The following is a 14,941-nucleotide window of genomic DNA, read 5'->3' on the forward strand; positions in this document are numbered from 1 at the left end:
GGGATTAGTACAAGAATTGCATGGTAGATGGTAGAAGGGCCTCACAGCACCAATTCCCTCAGATCTTTGGATGGCTTCCTTCTGGTACTATGAACTTGTCTGATTTGCTTAAATGTCCCTAACTCCTTCCTTCTCTGCTGTGGACAATGCTTTGCTCCTGCAGACTCTGCCAATAGGCTTAGAGACCTGTGAGGGCTGAGAGCAGACTTCAAAAATAAACTAGAAAATTCTACTGTAATAATCTCTTATGATTTCTGTTTGAATAAATATTTTTAAGATGGAATTAGAATTATTTTATGGAGAAACCACAGATCATGTATTACATTCAACAGAAAAATCACCTACAACTTTCTGTTTATGCACTGTAAATCAGCAGGTAGGCTGTTGGTTCTTTTTTATCTGCTGTTACAGCATAAAAGAATAAGTATAAACAGTCATTTCTTCTCTGTGTACTGTATTTATATGCATTTATATGCACTTATTCATTATAATTGCAAGGATTTTAAAACTTTAAATAATCCTTGCATACCTACATGATAAAGTACTGCAGTCTTCATATTTCTGTCAGAATTTGATGTGTGCTTTGTCTTACTACCTACAACCTCTATTTAAAACATGGATTCTAACAGGAGATTATACAAGCAAAGAAAATTTTCTTTCTAACTGCATCTTCAAACATGAAAAATGAAGGATGCTCTTCTGATACTGTGGTTTGATTCCACTTTTAGATTTGATACTAGTTTTATAGAGTGAAAATGAAATTCATCATTTGAAAAGTAATTACAGTCTGTCACCCGCTGACCCAACTACAAAAACGTTGGTAGACAGATATTGAGGTCATGGCACTAGTCATTCTGAGCAATATTTCCAAGAAAGCCGTTTTTCTGGCTGCTAAAATCTACAACCTAACAGGTGGGTGGCATGAAGTCAGTGTGACAGCGTTGAGTGTCATTTTATTTTCCATCATTACCTTAGTTGGAATAAAAATGTTTTCTTAACAGTTTATCTACGAGAAAATATTTCGGAGGCTGCTTCTAAGCTCAGTGTAAAATAGATTTGTATGCTCCAATTTACATAGTTCTGAAAATTATCATGTAATTCCTCCAACTTGTATTTAACTCCATTGTCAAACTGCTGCCACTACTGCTCACGAGTCTGTAGTTCCAAATAGAGATTTTGAAGATATTTTCAGGATATTTAAAGTTTCTCAATCTCTCTTTATGTGGATGGCAAGCTTTTTTTTCCTGTTGAGTTGAGAATTCCTTTTTTTATTCCTGTGTTAGGTTCTTCTGTGTGGTTGGTGACTAGCATATTAAGATACCCTGTTATTTGCCTACATTGTTACTCAAGAAGGAAAATAATCCTTTGGTCAGTTAGCATCAAAGCTCTACCCAGTACAAATTCATTTTAAGGAGGAGCTGAAAAGTTAATAGATTTGTGGAGATTCAATGAATATTCAATGAATATTCAATGAATATAATAAATAAAACAGCAACAAAAATATTTCTACTAAAAACAGGAACAAAACCTATGATCCGCAAAGGAAAGACTCAGCTATAAAATGGAGGAACACGGAACACAGAAATAGCTATTGAGGCACAGCAACATTTCCCTAAGTTAGTACAGAACATTCTAAGAAAATTTAACATCAGCTATGCCCTTACTGTAAAAAATTTTAAGCACATTGAACATAAAGTGTCCAAATTTACTCAGGCAGAAAATGAGAGAGGAGAGTGAAACATTTGGCATACATAAAACAGATTTATTGTTAGCAAAAGCTAAAGACATGAAAAGCAGCATGAAGATCTCATTGGGCTGACTGAATAAGGGTCAGTCATAAATACCAATATAGAGAAAATATCTTGTGAAAATATCTTTTGTCAACAAAGTTAAAAAAACCTAAACAAACTGGATAAGAAATACATACTCGAGTAAGAAACATTTTTCCAACAGAAAACATTTAAAAATATTAAAAAATAATAAAAGGTATGTACAAAAGTATGAATTCTGCTCTGCAAATACAATATTTTTGTTTGGTTTTTAAGAATATGCATACCATGTAAACTTCCTGTGGGAAATTCCTACTAGGAAAATCCAAATGACATATATCAGACACTTAAAATACATAATTTTATTTGGTTTACTTTCAGCAAATCGTCAAACTGTTTCTGCTACAGCCATCATGTCACCTGGGAGTTGTAGTTCACCACCCCCATTCTTTCTTGCTGACATGCTTGACAGAGAGCAAAGTATTCTGAAGTTCCATCTAGCTTCCTGCCAAGCTAATTTGTTTGATGAATCCTAGGAATAGCATCACCTTGTGTGCATCATAAGACATGTCATCAAACCTGTAATGCTTATGAATTGTATAATTATACTGAATTAACTTGAAATGAAGCTCTCCAGGTCAGTTTCAAAAAGCTGATTCTCTATCCTTTTTTCACATTTCCGTAACAAACCTGTTTGGATTTTTTATGAGATGCTCCAACAGAAACTTTAGATATTTCCAACTAAATAATTTTCACAATTTGTCATCCTTGACATATCACAAAATCTGGTTCTTCAAGCTTATACGTGTGTGTGAGGGAGACACAATCTATATTATAGTCCACTGGTTAGAAAATCTAATTCAAAACAATATGAATTCTGAAAATTTCAGAAGTATAAAGTATCAATAATTGATGGATTTACTTGGTAATGAAACTGAGCCTGCTTATTCCAACAGTAATTAATTACTTCATAGCATGGAGGCTGCTGTGATAAAATAACAAAGTTAGTGCTGGGCTTTAGCGGTCAGTCTTCTTAGACTTCTGTAGTAAATTACCATCTCTTTGGCAGATATATCTTATCTACAATATGTTCAATGACAGTGTCCATTCTTCTGTAACACCTAAGGTACCAGCAGTGTCTGTCAAAGTTGCAGAAACATGGACTATTATGGATCAAAGTGTGACACCCCCCTTGTTCCCTAGTGAACTGAGATGTGTGGAAGTTGTTCTTCAAATAGCCAAGAAGATTTCAGCATGCATATTATGAACATACTCTAAATGAAAATGCTGCAAGGACTTCTCAAAAAGGAATGTTTGTCATGTGCTAAAATACGCTAAAGTGCCTAGGCAGATTTTTTTTCTGTTTCTGAAGTCTACAAGCTACTATTATATCAAAATATCATTGGCATAAAATCAAACTGGTGTCTGTTTGTAGGTAGGGTTAAATACAGGAATGATTTCCTACAGACACAGATGGTTTAATGCTTGCTACTATGCGTTGTTGTAGGTGCTTTTTGAATCTAGAGCCAGTCTTTGGTATTGTAAGAGAAGCTTGTTTGGACTAGATAAACATAATTCTTTGTCCTGAACCACACACATATTCTTAAATATGTCACATGCATATTCTTAAATATATCACCTGTACCACTAAAATACATGCTTCCTTACATATCGTTAGCAGAGGAAATAAGTTCATTTTGTGGTACACTGAAATAATTGAAGTCCAGTTAATATTTTGACTTTTCCAAAGGGACTTTGTAAGCCAAAAGTGTGTAATGGTTGCAAAGTAGGACAGAATTTGCCACTTCACATAATGCACCTTTATCATCCTTCATGGTACCGAATACATTCTTACATCAAGGAAAGTGAGAGAAACATGAGACATCACCTTGGTCTTAAAGTATCTCAAAATCTTTCATTTAAAGACAAGCATATCCTTAAACATGGTCTCTCCTATAACTTTTTAACTCTGGTAAGTCACTTACACATCATGTGTTTGTATCATTATTCAAATTTCTCTCTTGCATTCCATTCATAACACCTGTTAATAATTATCTGTACACCTGTATAAATAATCAGCACCTGCACATGTGAAGAGAGATCTCATCACATATTGCTAACAGCAATAGCTCTGTCCTTTTTAGATGCAGAACTGCATTTCTTAATGCCCATATTCTAAATTAATGCTTTATTGATCTGGTTTCAAACCCAATGTAACAGCTAAGTTTTACTTTTCAGTTCATTATCTGAAGTGGCAGTAACCATTAATATTTACTATTTCTAATTATTTTCTATATTTACCACATTTTAAATGTTGAGGGGGGAGCTGTTTACCATACATTATTCCAGGAACTGCAGATGAGAATAACAGAAATATTGCAAATGAAGATGACACTAAGGGGCTTGACTCCTCACAAAATATGTTTTCATCAGGTAATAGCTGATTTGAATTTATGTGAGAAAAATATGAATATTAAGATTGAGTTTTAATTGAACTAATTGCTCTTTGCAGTAAATTTCTTCTTTAAAAATAAATCTAAGGCAAGCATTATGCTTTTACCTTTTCTTATGGCAGGAGAGATTAGAAATCTCAGTTGAACACAGGGCCTTGTCTTAGCCACAGAACTAAAATTTAACGAGCCCTGACCCCGAAGAGCTTTCAGTCTAAACAAGCGAGGTAGGCCACACGTGGGAGAATTCACAAGAGATGCAAAGTGACTTGGGATCACACCGAGCAGATCAATGGCAGAGACAGGACTAAAATCCAGGCTTCCTGAGACTCTTTTTATCTGTTGGGTAACACTGCTGGGTAACAATGCCCCAGGATTTAGCAGTATTTGCTATTGATTTAGTTTGGGACTATTCATTTTAAGTCAACCTCTGGTGCTTGGTATTGCTTTCAGACAAATTGTGTTCTAGAGATGAACTGTACCCAGTATGTCAGTTTAATCTGTTACTACATGACAGAACAGGGGCTTCTGTATCTCAGCTCCTGTACTCCAAAACAGTTCATTTAAAGATACTTTTTTCCACTAGTGCAATTATTACTTTAATCTGTAGCTATCAAGATTTTCAGCAGAATTTATTTTGGAGTCATGGAGTATGACAAGCCTTTAAGGAGAAATCCCATTTCCAGAAGTTAAAGGTAATTAATTTCCTCAGTCAAAAATTAAGCAAAAGCAAGGATTGCTTCACCCCAGGGGGAAAGAAACTCTAAACAGAATAATTTCTGCTGTTGCCTTTCTCCACTGTGCAAGCCTAAAGCATCTGCATGCCAACACAGTGCAGTATTTAGGCTTGAGTCTTTCTGCAGGTAAAGTGCTCCAGCATTTTCTCAAAGTATTCTCCAAGGTCCACTATGCTGTATACAAAAATATAGATGCAGTAGGAACTTTCTGTTTTAACAACAAGGAAGCTGCTAAATACTGAGCACAGTAACCTCAAAAACGCTGTCAAGTTTCTAGGAAAACTGTAAAGATGACCTTGAAATACTAATTTAAGAAACTACTTCTGAGGAAGTGCTTCGCTCTCTATGGTCCTTAAGACCATGGCTACGAAACCAAAGGAAAAAAGCTCCTTTATGAAACTTGCATCCTGTTTAATGGTAGTGTGATTGGGGAAGCGTGGTCTGAAGTTCAGTAAAGGAGCTTTACGTGATGTATCCCTGTAGCCCACGGGTAACAGGGGATTCTATTCCTTAAAACATTTGTTTTATCAGCATTTTTATTATGCCAGAATGAGTGAAGTTTGGCTACCCCTGAAAAGTGTAACAATCTATTTCAAGCAATATCAAAATATCCCAGAAAGAAAATAACACCCCTGACCAAGGGGATCTGACACAAGAGACCAAGCTGACTGCAGGTATAGATACAATATGAGATTTTAGTCCAATTAGGGATTGACGAGAATGAGAACGTCGTACAGACAGCTCTAAAAGCATCTAAAACCAGGAGGTTTTGTACACATAACAATGAAAGCAGAAGAAATATCAGTATAGGCCTCAGCATGCCCCTGGGCGACCCATATTTAGGGAGTTTGAGGGCATTACATCTTTCTCCATAACACCTTTACTTTACAGCACTTAATGAAACATTTAAGAAAAACTCATTTTTTTTAAGAAAACACGAGGCCTAATCAGTATTCTGTGTGACCATCATCTTCTAACAAACTGGATGGAAACCATCTTCACTAGACAGACATAAGGCAGTAATTCTCTTTGATATCTGCTGACATGGGCTGGATTTCAACCTGAGATTGGCAGTTACTAATCCTGGAAGAAGCAATCCATGCCTAGGTTTCCTGGATTTTGCTGCCTTAAAAGCAGTTAACTATCTTTTGCTTTTGGGCTGACTATGGGAGGGGAGGCTGTTCTGCTTTTCAGTTTTTTTCTGAAACCAAATGAAGGAAAAAAACTGGATTACTTGCTGTACCTGGAGGAGGTTTTGACCTTTATAGTTTAGACTTAACATTTCTGTAATGCTTCAAGTTTTTTACTTTAAAAAACTTTGTCTTTTTACTTTTTACTGTTGCTAAAGCATTAATATTTTGGGAGGAAGTCTACAGCCTTCATGCAAATTCAACAGCATTTGCTTCAGCAAGTGTTCTTGGTGGTGCTACCCATGTGGGTGAATGGTATGCACTGTTACAATATGCACACAATGATATGCATTGTGAAAGAACCTTTTTAGACTTCTTCATACTTTTTGGTTATGCAGAAGGAACCCTGGAATGAAAGAGGAACACGGAGAGGAAATTGGATTAAACAACAATTTTGAGATCTGAAGCTGTGAACACATTTTAAACACAGAATAAGTCATCTACATGTATGTTTGGTTTATTTATTTTCTTAATTGAATATCAGGCTGAAATAGGCAACACTTTATAGCATAGTTTAATTATACTGATACAGTTGACTGTTAATCTAATTTTTGGTTTATAGAAGTACAGTTACCATAGAGATGTTATTTAGAATGAGATTCACTGTGAGAGATTCACAAATAGTTTTAATTTTCCAGCATATTTGAGGTCACATTAATATTTCATCAATGAACAGTCTGCACAGTAGAGAATCATGATGGTCATCAGTGATGAAGTGATAATATTTTCTTCACAATCTGAAAAAGTACTATTTAAAAGATAACATCAAATGTTAAAGACAGGGACTATTTCAGTCAAAAAGAAAAATGTTTTCTTGTTTGTATTTTCTTCATCCCATGCAGGAAGAAGAAAGCTTTTGTATCAGTAGAAGTGGATAATTGTTATTCAAGAGTATAATTATTAATATGGGCTTCCTACACACAGCTCAGCCAAAGAATTTCAGTTCAGATTCAGATTATTTAATTAACACTCAGTGATAGTGGGGTACAGTTGTGATGCCCTATGTATAGCCTTGCTATCTTACATATTTTTGAATAATGAATGTATAATGATGATATGCAAATTTTGACTTTTTAATAACTGCTATGATAATGTGTCACCTAATTTGGACCACTTCTGTATACCAATTTCTAGTAATGAAAAATTGCACTTTGGTTCCATCTGTGGTCGTATCAGAATATAAAGTAAAAGGCTAGTAGTACAATAGTCCACTGCAGTTCATAGGCCTTATAGCTGAGATTCTTACGCATGACTGCCTGGAAATGAACCATAAATAACCACAGCTTGGTGAGCTAAAAACAGCACTATGCAATATCAAGCAAAGTCCTATATCTGAATCTCTTGTCTCATCTCTCATTACTAGTGTAGAAAAAAAATTGGACATGCAAAGGAGAGGGAGATACTAATTTTTCTGCATGCTAAAGTAATTTTATATTTGGTAATTTACTGCTGGTCAAGACATGATTTTGAGGTATTAACTCAAAACTTGCTTGGAAGATAAGGGACAGAGCCCAGCAGACTTGAACATTACAGAAGGAATAATGAAATATAATATTAAGTATGTTTAGCATTTTGTGATAAAGTCTTTATTTTATGGATTTACTATCCTAGCGTTGTAGCTCATCCTAACAAAAATAGTTTGAGAGACTGTAATAAATTATTTGTGTGCAATTCAATTAAGCATTTGTGATTATATGAATTTGTAATGCTGTGTAATGTTTTGAATATTTATTGCATGGCTATTTTATGTTGAGCATATTGTTATACCCTCTAGGACATTTTGCAGAAGACATTTCATTTGAAGTGTTATTTCCTGAAGGAACAAGCAGAAGTATAGTTCTTCTCTATTACTTCAACATGTAATAGTACCCCTTTCTGCTACATAGTCAAAGATCTTATCTAGTTAACCTTTTGTCCAATTAAAATCAAACTGATATCAGGAATGAACGTAGTAACTCAAGCTAGCGATGGTCTAACTACTTCCTTCATACTTAAAATGTTTCCTTTGACTCACAGTCAGTATCGTACAGCCTTAAAATTGCAGGTAGGGAATATGATTGCATATTGATCAAATCTGAATCTGGACCCAAAAGAATAGGTCACATTTGCCTCAGAAAGACTGTAAAACAGTGCTATTTATATTCATTTAGCTTACCATATACAAAGCATTCTTCACCATGGGGAAATATTTAACCTTCAACTTCTCGAGCAAACTGCAGTCTATTAACTGTTCATCAATGAATCTTCAAATCTACCAAAATATCCTAAAGGACTGATCTGTCGTGGAATGATTGCACAGAAAAAAAAAAAAAACCAAAAGCTGTAGAAATCTTCCATCCAAACAGAAGATACCTTTCTTTACACTACCTTCTCTAACCTAAGCGCACAGCAGCATGGAAATTTGTACAAAAAAGCAAATATATTCAACAAAAAGACCCATCCAAAAATCTCGTAGCAAAACAACACCAAAAAGTATGCAATCAACCTTACAAAAATGAGGCACCAACTGTATATGTCTCCTCTTTTGAGGGAATGAAAATGGAAATAATCTGTAACGGATGTTATTCATGTTGCTTAGTACACTGCTGTGAGCTGTTCAGATGTGATTATGATAAGTACAGTGTGCAAATATATACAGAACAGAATAAAAATATTTATGAAATAAGCTATAGCACCCAGCAAGATGAACAGTACTGACACCTCAAGAAAACCAAATGTCTGTTACAACATTTTATATTATTTTTGTACATGAAAAGAATTGGTTTTGTCATTTCTATAATAACTCACAAAACATCACATAGAATACACAAAAGTAAGTCCCTAATACGACAGTAGGAATGCTTTTTCTTTTGGGGGGATGTAGGAGTAGTTACAGTAAGCACCATGAAGGAAATCTTTCTCAAAAACTGAAATTATGTAACTTGCTTGAATCCTGAATTGGTTTGAATAAATACCTGCCTTCCCTTCTGTTCTCAAAAAATCCTTCGTTTTCTTGAGTTTCCTTTTGGTGTGAGAAGTAGCTTTCAAATTATCTGTCATCCTCAAATCTCTCATCATGGGTCTTCCACAGGGCCAGACATACTCAGTGCCTTCTGAGGTATCAGACTGCCTTGGACTGAATCTTGTACGCCTCTGAGTAAAGCAAGCTGAAAAGCATTAGCTTCTGGCAGTTACCATCAGCAATTTCGCTTTTTTATTCTACAAGGGTAAAAAAATGGATAAAGTAATTGTTTAACCCAGCTTTTGGCTCTCTCCGAACTCCATAATTGGCATGCTGCCAAGCACATGAAAGATCCAAAAAGGCAGCCATAGACACCATTACTGGTTGTTTGTCACTGAGGCACAGCAGTATATTTAGAGGAGGCAGTGTGGGGTTTTTTTATTTCCCAGATGAAGACACTAGCCTTAGGCTAAAGATTGGTCTGGTCTTTGTAATGGCTATTAAAAAGGTTCCATCCTGTTTGATGACAAAGATTTCACTTACCCTAATAAAATCAGTTCTGCATCACAGACGTGCTAAGATGGTAGAATTGACCTTTTTGGTATTTTCTTTGCTATGAAGGTATTTTTAGTACTAGTACCATTTCCACAGCACACCCACGCACACACTCCCCCCCAGATTAGCTCCTAAATGTTGACATCTGCTGTAAGAACTAGGGATACTTATATTCATTTGCATAACTGAAAATGTGTATGTCCTCATGTAAGGAGAGGCGAGGTCGCTTCTTCCTTTAATTATTATTACTTTGGTCTACCACTTTCACAGCATCACTCCTTCAACCCTTTCTCCTTAAGCTCACTCTGTTACGCTCAAGTATTTGCAACAAAGCTATTCAGAGTCATTTTTAGGTGCTTAGCTCTTGCTAACTTGAGGGTTGAATATTCTTGAAATTATGGGTCTTCCTAAGCATCAGGGGAGAAACTTCTCTCTTTAAGACATATTAATTAAATAAAAACAGTTGTTATGATGCCTTCTTTTTCATATTTTATTCTAACAAACATGCTATTTTTTTTTCTTCCCTAAACTGTACCAGTTGTCTCATCAGAAATACTAACCAGTGGGGAACAGCTGGTAACAATATTATGTGATACAGCAAGCTAAGAAATCATTGTGTGTCATTTTCCCATGCAGTGAAAATACATTAGAGGCTTCCTCTGAAAAGTCAAAGATTGAAGCTCTTAATTTATAATTTTAGCAAATTTCACTATGCAAAAAAAGTTAATTTTTCTACCCTTTTAATGCCTATTCTGAGTAGAAGTGTTCGCATATCAGATGTTTTAAGTGAAATAAGTTTGTTCTTAAGGTTGGTGCAAGGACAGAGTCATTGGACAGAGTCATTGGAGATGAGTCATGGACAGAGTCATTAGAGCTACAAATTGACTACGCAAAAGCCACAAAATGGCAAGGAACTTTTTCAACGCACACAATGCAATTCTCCAGTAAGGAGTTGTCTACTCGCCATCTTGACTTACACAACCTTGCATCAAGTGTACGTGCTGTATTTATTCATCAGTAGAAAATGGCTTGGGGAGGGTAAGGAGAGGAGAATAAGGGATATTTTCCAGTTTTGAACTCATCTTGGTCTTCCTTTTACCATTGCTCAAAGCCAGTGTTACCTTTTGAAGTATCAAACCTGACTGTCATTTTACGTATGGAGGAAGGAATCTGGGATTCAGCAGGCAAGGAGCTGCACCATTGTTCAAGCCCTTCTCCTCTTGACTCAGTAACCCATACAATTTGTATTTCACACCCATAGTACAAACACTGCGATGGCTGACTTTATGTCACTCTGAATGACTGTAGAATACACATGGGTGTACATCACAGAAAGCGGGAATGATACTATCAGGTTAGAATTGTGCACTCAAATTCTAGCCCAGTGGTTCTTTAGTTCAGTGATATATTGTTGGGGTTTTTTATTATCTTATCACTCTCAGGTACAATTTACTGAAAGAAGCAGCTAACACTGTGGCTTGCATAGGTAGCATTTTATCCCTTTAACCTTAACAGGTTATATGAATTTGTAACTGAGTGGGTCTTGCCTAATATTTTTTTCTTGTTTGTAAGAGTTTGCGTGCTGTTTTTATAATGTTTTCATTGATGTCAAGACCTTGGTATAAAAACAAGACTAGCACTGTACTAATTTACCCCATGGTCTCCTGTGTCTTCCTTTGCCTCTCCTTGAGCAACTGGCATAGCTGCAGGACTGTTTACTCCACGGCTTATTTCCCCTTTATCTTTGATGTCCCAGGATGTCAAAGGCTGTGAATTTAATATTGATTTTATAAAGTACTTTTACTGTAACATGTCGGTTAGGATTAGCCTCAACCTCGAGGAAGCTCAGGCACTGAGCTGGATTTGCACGCAATGTGGCTCTCCGGTTCTCAGACTCTTTTCCCGAGCGAATGCTTTATTTATAAGAGTGACAGTGTGCTGTGAAAGCAGGGACAGCACACAGCCCCCAGCTATCTCTGTGTCTTGTATACACAACGTCAGTGCCCTGTGTATACATTAGGCTTGAAAATGTAAGTGGATCAGAGAGACATATCATTTGCTGGTATGTAAACAGACAGATGAGTTTATAGATCGCATTAAACCCCAGTGGCTGTAACTAGTGGAAGACTCTGCCTGGAGTCCCATCCCCCATCTCACTCCTCCTTATTCCTCCTTATACCATCAACACCAACACCACGAGCTGGACTCACCTCCTTTAGGGAGCAAATAAAGGCATCTTTCCAAAGGAGGAATCATAGCTGAAGAATATTCTTGCCCTCATCTTGTTTCCTTAACCTTTTATTGCTCCTTTGAAATGGCAGGTGCTGCTGACGGATGTATTAATCCACAGATAAATCTGCAAAGTCTTTTCATAACTCAGTATTGATTGAACTTCACTCAGTCCCAACAAAGGTGAAAAGTTTGTCTTGATCTCTCCCTTTTCTCTCTCTTTTTTTTTCCTTCTTTTACTTTATACTTTTGGGAAAGAAAAAAAAATGCAGCTGCCATATTTTGTGTCTAAAACTGTGAGGTGAGGTTTCTCCAAAGACTGATAATGCTGAAGCTTGGAATTACACTCTCAGGGGGGCAGTCACCAGTTTTCTTGTGTGTTGAGCAAATCTTGCCAACTGATTACACACTGTTAATGAAAGATTAACTATTTAATGCATTAGCTTTTTGTGAGCACATAGAACAGCTGTGCACTTGGGCTATGTCTGCCCCATTCATAGCATGTTTGATTTCTCATAGCTCCCCAGTTGCTCTGAGCTTGCCTTCCTCCTCAGCTGGGACTTGAGTTAGCTTAGGTCTTCTGAGCATGTTGAAAATATTTCTTGTTTGGTTCATTAATTATTCCATAAGCCTTGACTTTGAAGCCTATGTACACTTATGGCAATGCATAAATAATAAAGAAGTTATTATGCTTTATACAGAGCATGTATTGCTGATTATAAAACATCATTCATGTAGCTGCATTATCATTCTTTTTAATGTATTATGTAGCTCTGCCTAGGTATATATGACAGTTCAAGTTTTGTTTTAAGCCATTTTCATAAAATATAAGCCATTCCAGTGTAAAACCTGCAGGAGGTGTTCATAAAGAATTTTGCTGAGCTTTAGTAATTGAAGAAGGAAGAAGGAATTGTAAAATTTATCTTATTTTCCTGTTTCATACAATGTGACAAATAAAGAAACTACAGAGTAACATTTGTGATTTCAGTTGTTGCAGGGAACAAATTGGAAGCATAAAACTGAAAACAACTTTCATGTGCATACAGATAGGTATACATATACCTTTAGTGCTGCCTATTTATACTGGAAACAAGACAGCATTTTTGGTGAAATCTGGCAAGCGTGTCTTTAGGTGATAAAGTCAAGGTCACAAAAATTTTCATGTAAATCTGCATAAGCTGATAACAGACTCAAAATCTGCAAATCAAACTCCAAAAATAGTATTTCAAAACTTAAACTCAGTAAGATTTTCCTTCGGTGTCCACTCTCCCACTCCTTACCCATGGGAGAGACACTGCGTGGAAATAGTCCCAGACAACCTTTTATATATTTCTCTCCAGGATAAAAAGACAAGAGTATTCCCAATGTTATGTTAAAGTTAAAATTTTCACTCTGGATATCAGCACATAGAATTTTGGACATATGTCAATTAAATAATCAAATGAAGTCTCTAAAGCATTTTGAGTGCAGCCTGTCACTACTGCCGATGTTACAGTAAGCCCATAAATATTTGATATACCTGAGAACACCACCTCTTCTGTTTCCTTTGCATTAGGTACACAATGTATCACCTCTGGGTTTTGTAGAACTCAAACATTATGTCTGTCTACATAATATGATGTGCTAATTTTTTCAGACAATATATTTAGTAAGAAAATTACCTTCAGAGATTTCTGACTACATTTAATAGAGTACGTGCTGAATAAACAAGGATAATGTGTCAATCTGTAGGAAAAATTTCAGTTGGCTAAATTTTCATTCAGTTTTTATAGAATTCATGCATGCAAGCTATTTTGAAATATCAGTGAAGATTTGCTTTAAAACTCAATAAAAAACAATGAAATTCCAAACTTTGTAATTAATTTTTGTATAACTAAAAGTAAAGCAAATGTTTAGTACATGGTAATACAAATTCAGTATGCTTTAATTGACAGTTTTGTAACCAAATAAATATCCAAATGATAAAACTGTTCCAAATATACACTTATATTTTTCAGACTTTGCACACACCCCATCACATTAAAGTTCTGTGACATCCAAGTTTTCCCTGAGCAGTGTGTTAACTGCAATACATCAGAAAAGCTGGACTTTGGAGAACGCCTCAGTCCACAAAAATTATCCATGCATATGTGCAAATCCATTCACAGGATATTTTTAATGACTATTATTCAGGTATATATATTATTTCATGGAAGCATATACTCAAGGGATTTTTAACAGACCTGTTTTTACGAGTGGTTGTGGATGTCTTCTTTTCTTTTACATGCTAAAAAGACACACAGAAACGAAAAAATCCTTCATACATTGCAGCGCGAGCTGTAAGCTGTGAGTTAGGGACTCTTCTGTCACAGACCAACCAAAGACTGACAAAACTGTTAGCAGACTTCTAAGGCTTTATGCGCAAAGTTTCCAAAAAAATGTTAAATTCATCATAGCACATTTATAAAGTATGGAAATGTTACTGCTACTTCTTCATACAGCAGCAGGAGGCACAGAAAGTTTAATACTTCCTAATATCACCCAAAGACTCTGTGATGCGGTCAAGAATTGAATGAAGGTCTCCTGAATCCCTGTTCACAGCAAACTGGTTTGCTTTCATCCAATAATCCCTGACTGCCAGAGGCTAGTGCAGGGTGGCCTAAATTAAAGGAACCCTGAGGTAGTGTTAATTTGTGCCATAAGGTCAAAGCAGTCTCTATTAACCCGAGGGCTTTGTTAGTACAATGGTGACATAGTCACTTTTGCTGGTTTTTTTCCTGTTGCTCAACTGAGCACAGCCTAGGCAGTCCTAAACACTGGACATTGAGGGGTTCAAATTTATTTGCCATTAGAAAGTCTTGAACAACAATTTATGCTAAAGTTCAGGTAAGGTTGTTAATAAATTGTTTATATTTTGTTGTGTGTGGCAAGAATACTGTAAAAATAGCTTGTTTCTACCCTATTATTGAATATCTACATTTTTAAAAGAAAAACCTTAAAAGAAAGTAACTAAACTACTGACTATTCACCATTTTTTCTTTGTTTTTTTTCTCTGAAGAATAGTACTTCCACAATGCTGGTAGGAATATGA

Source organism: Mycteria americana, chromosome 5 (genome assembly GCF_035582795.1).
Source record: "Mycteria americana isolate JAX WOST 10 ecotype Jacksonville Zoo and Gardens chromosome 5, USCA_MyAme_1.0, whole genome shotgun sequence".
Taxonomy (NCBI): Eukaryota; Metazoa; Chordata; class Aves; order Ciconiiformes; family Ciconiidae; genus Mycteria; species Mycteria americana.